This window comes from Mus musculus, chromosome 8, assembly GCF_000001635.26.
Source record: "Mus musculus strain C57BL/6J chromosome 8, GRCm38.p6 C57BL/6J".
Taxonomy (NCBI): domain Eukaryota; kingdom Metazoa; phylum Chordata; class Mammalia; order Rodentia; family Muridae; genus Mus; species Mus musculus.
The window spans coordinates 10,046,647-10,055,424 of record NC_000074.6 but is presented as its reverse complement, the minus strand read 5'-3'; positions in this window follow the sequence as shown (position 1 = coordinate 10,055,424).

Sequence of the window (8,778 nt, the reverse complement as noted above, 5' to 3'; positions counted from 1 at the left end):
GTTCGTTACTGTATATTCCATGAAACACAAGCTTTCAGCTTGTTCAGGGGTCCAGAGTAGTCTAGAGAGCCAAGCCCTTACTTCTTTCGCTGAGAATGGTCAACTTCCTCAAGTTTGCCATACACAGTTTAAATCCTCAATTTTCCAATCTGTTCAGCCACTCTATGTCTTAAGATTAATTTATTCTAATTTTATACATTTGAGTGCTTTTGCTTGCACATATGTAATTTGCACCATGTATGTGCCTGGTTGTACCAAGTTTTTACATGTGAAAAAAAGCTATCGAGTTAGATCTGCTGGAACTGGAGTTACAGGCAGTTGTGAGCTATAGGGTTAGATCTGCTGGAAATGGAGTTACAGGCAGTTGTGAACCTTTGTTGGGATGCTTAGGACTGAACCCTAATCCGTGTGAGAGCAACCACTGCTCTTAAGCATTGAGCTGTTGCTCCAGCACTAAATCTGTCTTTTAATTGAAAAGATTTGCTGCTCCTCCATGCCCAGCCCACAACAACTGTCTTTTAACAGCTGTAAATAACGATGCTTCAGACCATTACCTTGATGGAAGCAGGTGATTTTCTTTCAAGCAGTTGTGGATGTTCACCGTGTTTAATGTGTGAAAAAATTGAGAATAACAATTTTTTGTGAAGCCCATAGTCAGTTTCAGTATTTTGGAAACCAAAACCGCTAACAGTGACCACAGTTTTTGGTCTGTCACTAGCTGCACACTATATTTACTGCTGGGGCCCTTGTTGTCTTAGTCACATCAAAAGTAGACAAAGATGGAGAGTTGGCTCGAAGGTAAGAGCCCTTGCTGCTCTGGTAGAGAGTTTGGGTCCTGGTACCACCAGGTCAGGCAGCTCACAACTATTTGTGACTGCAGGGGATCTAACTCTCCTGGGTACTCCTGAGCACTGATCCATATATATGTGCAGAGAGAGAGAGAGAGAGAGAGAGAGAGAGAGAGAGAGAGAGAGGAGAGGGAGAGAGACAGAGAGACAGACACAGAGAGAGACAGAGACAGAGAGAGGGGGGAGAGAGAGGAGAAAGAGAGAGAAAGGAGAGAGAGAAGAGAGAGAGAAAGGAGAGAGGGAGAAAGGAGAGAGAGAAGAGAGAGAGAAGAGAGAGAGGAGAGAGAGAGAGAGAGACAGAGAGAGAGACAGAGAGAGACAGAGAGAGGAGAAAGAGAGAGAAAGGAGAGAGAGAAGAGAGAGAGAAAGGAGAGAGGGAGAAAGGAGAGAGAGAAGAGAGAGGAGAGAGAGAAGGGAGAGAGAGAATACAGAAGCAAAAGCAAGGTCCTGTCAGTTCTCATCCAGAACGTCAGGTCCTAAGTGCCTTCCAAAAGTCTTCCTTTGTCTTACCCCTTCTTGGCAATAGGCACACTGTATCAAAATGCATCTCTGCTTTGCAGTGTTAAAGAAGATCAGGTCTCTTGTCTCTGAGATACAGCACTGAGCTCTTCCTATGCTGAGCTTGCTCACCCACACTCTCCAGATGTCTTCTGCTCTGCCCTCACTCACCATTGCAGCGTGGCTGTCATCTGCTGCAGCCCCTGAGAAGGGATGAACACAAGAGAGTGAAGAAAGTGTGGGGCCAGGGTATGGGCTTTCCCTAACTAAGCAGGACAGGTGATGTGGAGGAAAGAAGTCCCTGTAATTAAATTCAACTCCTCTTTCAAAGAGGCTGCTTATAATTAGCAGAAGCATTCCAGATTTGTGGTTCCTCTCTATCTCTAAGAAAGGCTTTCTATTCTTAGATGCTCCGAGCAGAAGCAACTGCTGTGCTGCCCCCACCTAGTGGCAACTACTATAAAGCCTTTTATGCTCAACATTAAGACGCTGGATGGGACTGAAACCCAATTTTCTCATGGTCTTAATCTTTCCCTGTAATAAATTAAGCCGCTTGAAAATTATATAAAATTTTTAATGATGAGAATATGATCTTGTGAAGCTTTGAATTTGTGGCTGACAAAGAAAGTGTTTCTTGTAATATTAAAATTACACGAGACATCATTTTCAAAGGGCATTATTGTTCTCAGTGAGCTTAAATAAATAAGTACTCTTTCACAGAGCCTTGCCTCTCTTCTAAGAAGAGGGTGTTTTCACACAAGTTCCTGATTAAGGTCAGAAATCTGGGTGTTTGCTCTGAGCAGCTCTCTCTCTCTCTCTCTCTCTCTCTCTCTCTCTCTCTCTCTCCCTCCCTCTCTCTTTCTCTCTCCCTCCCTCCCTCCCTCCCTCCCTCCCTCCCTCCCTCCCTCCCCCTTGTTTAGGAACTAAACCCAAACTCATGCATGACAGTCAATGACTCTACCACTGAGCCTTCTTAAGCAAGCAGCAGAACAGAACCGAGGGAATACCCTGACAGCTGACAGTAGGGAACCTGTTCTTTATTCTGGTTTTTTTTTTTTCTCACAAACATCATAAAAATGACTGATCCCTGAAGACAATCTCTCTAATGGAAGAGGATCTTTAAGGCTGCTTCAATTAATTGCTAGTAGTTACAGGAGGCTTCGTATTAAGAAATAGCATCTGATTAGGCTGAAAGCAATTTAGCCAAAGTAATTTGGCTCACTACAACTGGGGTGAATATGAGACATTCCACTTAAAAGCCTAATTGAAAATGAATATTTAGCAAATGATTTCTCAATCATAGTGCTTCTTAAATAAATTGCTAAAATATCTGAGTCTACTAAGTCTTTGGGGGCCATAACTCTACTCACTCTTTGTTAAGTTATCATTTCTTCTGGCTTTTTGTTGTTGTTTGTAACAGCAAATACATTGACAGATGCAGGTCCTCGAACTTTGGTAATTGTGACACTCTGGATAGTCTTATGGGTATTATTTGGAGGGGAGATAATTTCATCTACTTCAATATATTACAAAGATTTAAATAAAAAATTATAAAAATACATTTAAGAAATTGTCAAAGATACAGGAATAGTGAAAGATAAGACATTACAAACCCTACCAGTAGACTGAAAGGAGTTTGTCGTTTCAGGAGAAAGTGAGTGTTATTTTACTTGATTGTCCTGGGGGGAAGTATACACTTGGTTAAGCAATATTGGCACGGTCACCTGTGCCCATTCGGCGATGGATGGAGAGGTCTGGAGATGGAGCTGCAGAGATCAATTGGCTGGATCAGGCGAATGAGAGGCTTCTAGAGGGACTGACATGGGAACAACCCTTCTCTGAGTGGGATAGTTTGTTCAAACATTAACAAGGAAGTGGTGTTTCTATAAACTAAACGAACAGTGTCAGAACAAACATTCACCTTTCTATCACAGTGAAACAAAGGCACCAAGAAGGAATCCCTCAGGCAGCATTTGTTAAACCAAATTTTTATCTGCACTGAGTCCCAGAACAAGGGGGTTTTGTTACTGTGTAAAAATTAAACCAGGGTGTGGTTACTGCAGCTGATTCTCAGCTGCTTCCCTGCAGTGGTGGTGGATTGTAGCCTGGAATTAGAAACCAAAGGAACACTTTTTGCCCTATTCCACTTTTAGACAGGGAGCTTAGGCACAGCAACAAAAGAAAACTCGAACAGATAACATAGCCTATGAGCATTAGGGCCTCACCTCAGTCCTCTCTGCTCATGCCTTTCCTTATCTTCCTGTTTTCTCCAGAAGCCAGCTGCCAGCTTCTGTGACGTCAGAAATGAAATGCTTTCATATTGCATTCTCACACACTGCCATTTATTAATGGTGTGATGTGACCAGTCAGTCATTGGCACAGATTGTGTAGACAGTGAAGTGTGTGTGTGTGTGTGTGTGTGTGTGTGTGTGTGTTGTGTTGTGTTGTGGTGTGTGAGTGTGTGTATGTAAATGTGTGTGTACTATGTGTGGTGTATAGCGGGGGTGTTTATGTGTGTGTGTGTGTGTGTGTGTGTGTGTGTGTGTGTAGTGTGTCTGGTGTGGGGAGGTGTTTGTGTGTGTGTGCATGTATGTGAGTGTATATGATGTGTGTGGTGTTTGTGTAAATATATGTGTGGGGTGTGTGTGTGTGTGTGTGTGTGTGTGTGTGTGTGTGTGTGTGTGTAATTTGTCTTTCATAATGAAGGATGGTGGTACAACTTCGGGAGACATCCTGGGTGGGAAGCTAAGATCTAGTCTGCATCCCGAAGTCCAGAGAGTTATGGAAAGCTCTCAGAGCAGTGTGACTCAGCTGCTCTGGATGATAGCTGCTTAGTCCCAAGAGAATAGAGTGTACACTGGAGAAATGAATGCTGTTCAAGATCGTGATGCCTCCCCGCTCTTACATAGTCACTCAGTTAACTTCCCTCAACGATGACCAAAGGTCTCCATCTCTGGTGGATCCCATGGTCCAAAATTTTAAAACATTGGTGCGGCCTCCCCTTGGAGCATTTGAATATGCACTTGCAAACTGTAAAAGGTGCCTGTCAGAGTGCTCTAGACAACAGGAGCATGGCTATGGGTCTGCCTGGGAGCACAGCACTCTCTCCTGCTATCCTCCCTTCATGTCACCGTATGAGGTGGTAGCACTAGGGTGTCTACTTTTAATGATTAGAAACCAAAATGTCACCACAAAGGGTAGGACCACCATGGCAAGGTATCACGTGCATCCTTGCCGGTGCACAGCAGATGCAGCCATGTCTCAGAAGCTGCCTAACCCATTGGGCACTTAGATAAAAGGCTGTATATGTATATGTGAACATAGATGGAACACAGCTAAACTCAGAAACGAAAGGCAAAGCCTAAGCATTTCCCAGGAGAAGTGTGCTAAACACCTATAAATGAAACTGCAGACACAAGGGGACAGGGAGATAATTTTACACATTCTTAACCCATGAGAATACAGAACGGAAAGTTAAAAGGGTGAACGTGACTTTCCATTCCTTTAAAGATGCTTGCTTTAAAAAAATAGAAAATACATGTGTAAATTTAGTATATTTGAATATAAATAGTTGAAAGTACTTGAGTCTACAAGGCAGACAAAATTATGAATTATACATAAATTATTCTGTCCCTGACTGACCCAAATCTTTATTTCTTGAAAGTAGCATTTCTGTGTGTCAGCATTTCTGTGTGTGAGAGTGCAGACTAGAGGGCTGGGGTGATTTATGGATTCTTGACAGCTGGGTGGGATCTGTAACCTCAGTTTCTCAGGAGTGTACCAGGTCTTACCTCTGCAGACACTTTGGCCTAAGCTTCTGTGGGTTGGATCTGCCCTCAGCCGACTCAGGGCTCAGCCATAGATGTCCACTAACAGATTTGGAAAGTGTATGTGTTTCTGAGGGTCTACTAGTCCCCAAGGTCCTACCTCATTGGTTCTTTTCTGGTTCTGCAGAGTGAAACAGACAAACAAACAAACAAACAAACAAACAAACACTGAGGCATACCCCTACCCCAACAGAAAAGCACATAAAAAGTCAGCCCTATGCAAAAAGACTTACTTTGTGCCCTCATCCTCGGGGGCAGGTGGGGGGCATGTACAATATTTCTTTTGCCTGGCCAGGTTCAGTTCTTCAGAGCATTCCCCAAGAGTTAGTGCACCTCAGTAGTAGTATAACAGGGTTTGCTAGAGGTGGTTTTCTGACTCTGCCTTCAGTGCTCTACTCTCACAGGTATTACAGATCACTGAAAGGTGACATGGACTCTGCAGATGAGTGAAGTGCAAAGCGCTCACACTGAGAGTCTCTGATGAAACAGGCAGATGTTTCCATGCCTCTATCAGAGCCCTGTCCTGTGATGCTCAGATCCAAGAACGGGAGTGGAAGAAAAAGTTGTCCTCATTAATGTAGATGTGTATGCCGTTCACATAGCCATTTCTCAACTATGAAACACGAACCGAAGGCTCTTCTGAGCCAAAGCCTGCACCAGGCAACGGGAGATAGTGAGGGGACTTAGCTGGAATTGGCCTTGGACCTGAGGGACCCGGGGATTTCGAAAGGAAAGCTGAGCAATGCTAAATGCAGAGCTCTGCAGAATCTCCATGGCTAAACCAGGGAGCGCCTGCAGAGCAGAGATGCTGGCATCCAACTGCAGACAACGAAGACAAAGCAGGAGTCCTTCCACCCCCGCAACCATGCTGCATATACATACATTCTCTATAATTACCAGCGTACAGCTTGTGGGTCAAGGCAGAGTGTGTGGGCGAAGATTTACAGAAAGATTTTTTGCAGCTTAAGATTTTGTGCAGGATTCCTGAAATACAGCACAGACTTGTGTCTTCGCATGGTTGTGGTCTGGTACAGTCATCCAGAACTGATGGGTTTGGACTCCAAGGTCAATGAGAATGACACAGCCATTCACATTAACATTAATCTACATGTTAATAAGAATCACTAAGATGGCCCTGGCCTATGTCAGTTCACAGCCCAGACGAATCCTTCTGCCCACCTGGCTGGTCTATCTCAGCCGCGAGTGAATTCGATGTGGTTGCCTCTGAGGCTCAGGGACTACTAAACCTTATTCATTGTTACTAAACCTGAAAGCTCTTTATAAATGAATAAGAAGGCAGTGTAGTTGCACCCTCTGCCATGAATGAAGACTGTTTTAGGAAGTAAAGGCAAGATGGTAACCATGCATGAAATACCACATTCAGAAGCTTTGGTGAGTCTTGGGGATTTGATGATTTCTGCCAATTTGGGTACATTGTGGGTATGTGAGTGCTCTTTCTGTATGTACACCTGCATGCCAGAAGAGAGACTCAGATCCCAATCATAGATGGTTGTGAGCCACCAAGTTACTGGGAATTGAACTCAGCACCTCTGGAAGAGCAAACAGTGCTCTTAATCGCTGAGCCATCTCTCCGAGGTTTTGCCAATTTGAAACAAGCTAGTCACCTAGAAAGAAGAAATGTCAATTGAAAAGCAGTCTCCCTCAGTTGACCTGTGGGCACTCTGTGGTACAATTATTATCCTTGCATCATTACTGATGTGTGAGGGCTTAGCCCATTGTGGTCAGTGCCCTCCCTGGGCAGATGCTCCTGAGGTGCTTACAGAAGTAGACTGGGCAGGATCCATGAGGTGCAAGCAAATTTACAACAGCCCTAAATGACCGCTGCTGCAGTTCCTGCCTCTCGATTCCTGCTTGACTTCCTGCCCTGAATTCTTGTCATGATGGACTATGGTGCAGACACATAAGCCAAATAAAAGCTTTCCTCCCCAATCTGCTTTTGATTATGGTGTTTATTACAACAGAAATCATAGAAGACAGGAGCCAACATAAAGAAACTGTACTATCACCCTCAGAAGGCAGAAAGTAAGGCTGTGAGACGCTGACCTTCAATGGAGGAGTGCTCAAGGGCAGAAGAGGGAGAGGATTTGGGTCACTGGTTTTGAGTGGACAGCTAGAAAACCATCAGCCATATTATAGCTCATTCTTTTCAATATACATGTAATCAGTGTGTGTGTGTGTGTGTGTGTGTGTGTGTGTGTGTGTGTGTGTGTGTGTGTACATTTGACAGATGTATATAATATGTGACCAAATTAAGATAAACAGATATTCCAATGTCTCTGTATAGATCAATTCTTGGGTTGGGAACATTACAAAGTTATTTCTTTCAGGACATGGTGATGCACACCTTTAATTCTAGCACTTGGGAGGCAGAGGCAGAGGCAGGTGGCTCTCTGTGAGTTCTGGTCTACAAATAGAGTCCAGGAAAACCAGGACTTGATTTATTTATAAGTAAACAAACAAAAAGGTACATAAAATTATTTCTCTTCACTATAGCTCATTTTATAACCAATTGTAGAATTTGGTTATAAATCCTTTCCCCTTTTTACACCATCATCATCATCATCATCATCATTATTATTATTTATTATTATTATTACTATTGCTGTTATTTAGGGGGACTGTCAAGCACACATGCGAAGGTCATAACACAACTTGGTGGATGAATCTGTTCTTTCCTTCTGCTACATATGTGGGTTCCTAGGACTGATCTCAGGTTGTCTGTCAGGTTTGGCAACAGCTTTACTCAGAGATTCATCTCTCTGTCCCCCTTTTTATCTTATCTGGGGTCCCACAGCCTTTGCCCTCCCGAGGATGTTGCATTAGCTACCCTCTGCACAGTAGTACTGCATTCAGCCTGTGTACCTGCTAAAGTCCCACAACGACTGTACCATGTACTGTTTCCATCAAACAGCTAGAAAACCTGTCTCCTTCCATCATCAGCCCATCTGCCACCAAGTGATTTTTTGTCCAAACCCATACACAGCCCAGCTTCTGTAGTATGTGTGTTCCCTGAGGCACATACAGGGCTATCCATTTTCCCTGGCTTCCTTCCTCCACCTGTGTGCACCCGACAACAGCTCCCAAACCTCCACCCTGGGCAGTCTCTATGTCCTCTGACTTCAGTGCAAAAGCTGGACATCTCTGCAGCACCCATATCACGCCATGTGCCCATCACATCCGAATGTCCCCACAGAGGGTGACATGGCCGATTGTGTGCCGCATCTCCTAGAAAAGGATCCCGCTGCATTGTTAGAAGAAAGATGAGCAGTGCTGTCTGGAGCTATGAAGGATGAAACTCTAGTGATTGTTTCTACTTTTAATTGACTCACAGTAGTGCCAGTATGAGGGCACAGTGGAGACTTCAGCCCTCATATACAGTGACTAACAGCTGGACGACCTGTGTTTCCAGCTTCCTGCAAACACGCCATTTCTCCCAGTTCTTCAGAAGATACATAACAAACCACTGTAAACTGCTGTCACCTCAGCAGCAGCAGAACACTAGAACCTGCTCCTTTCTAGCTACATTTTGGTGCTTAGCCCCTCCACCTCCAGCACCATCCTCCTCCACTCTGTCCTTGGATCAC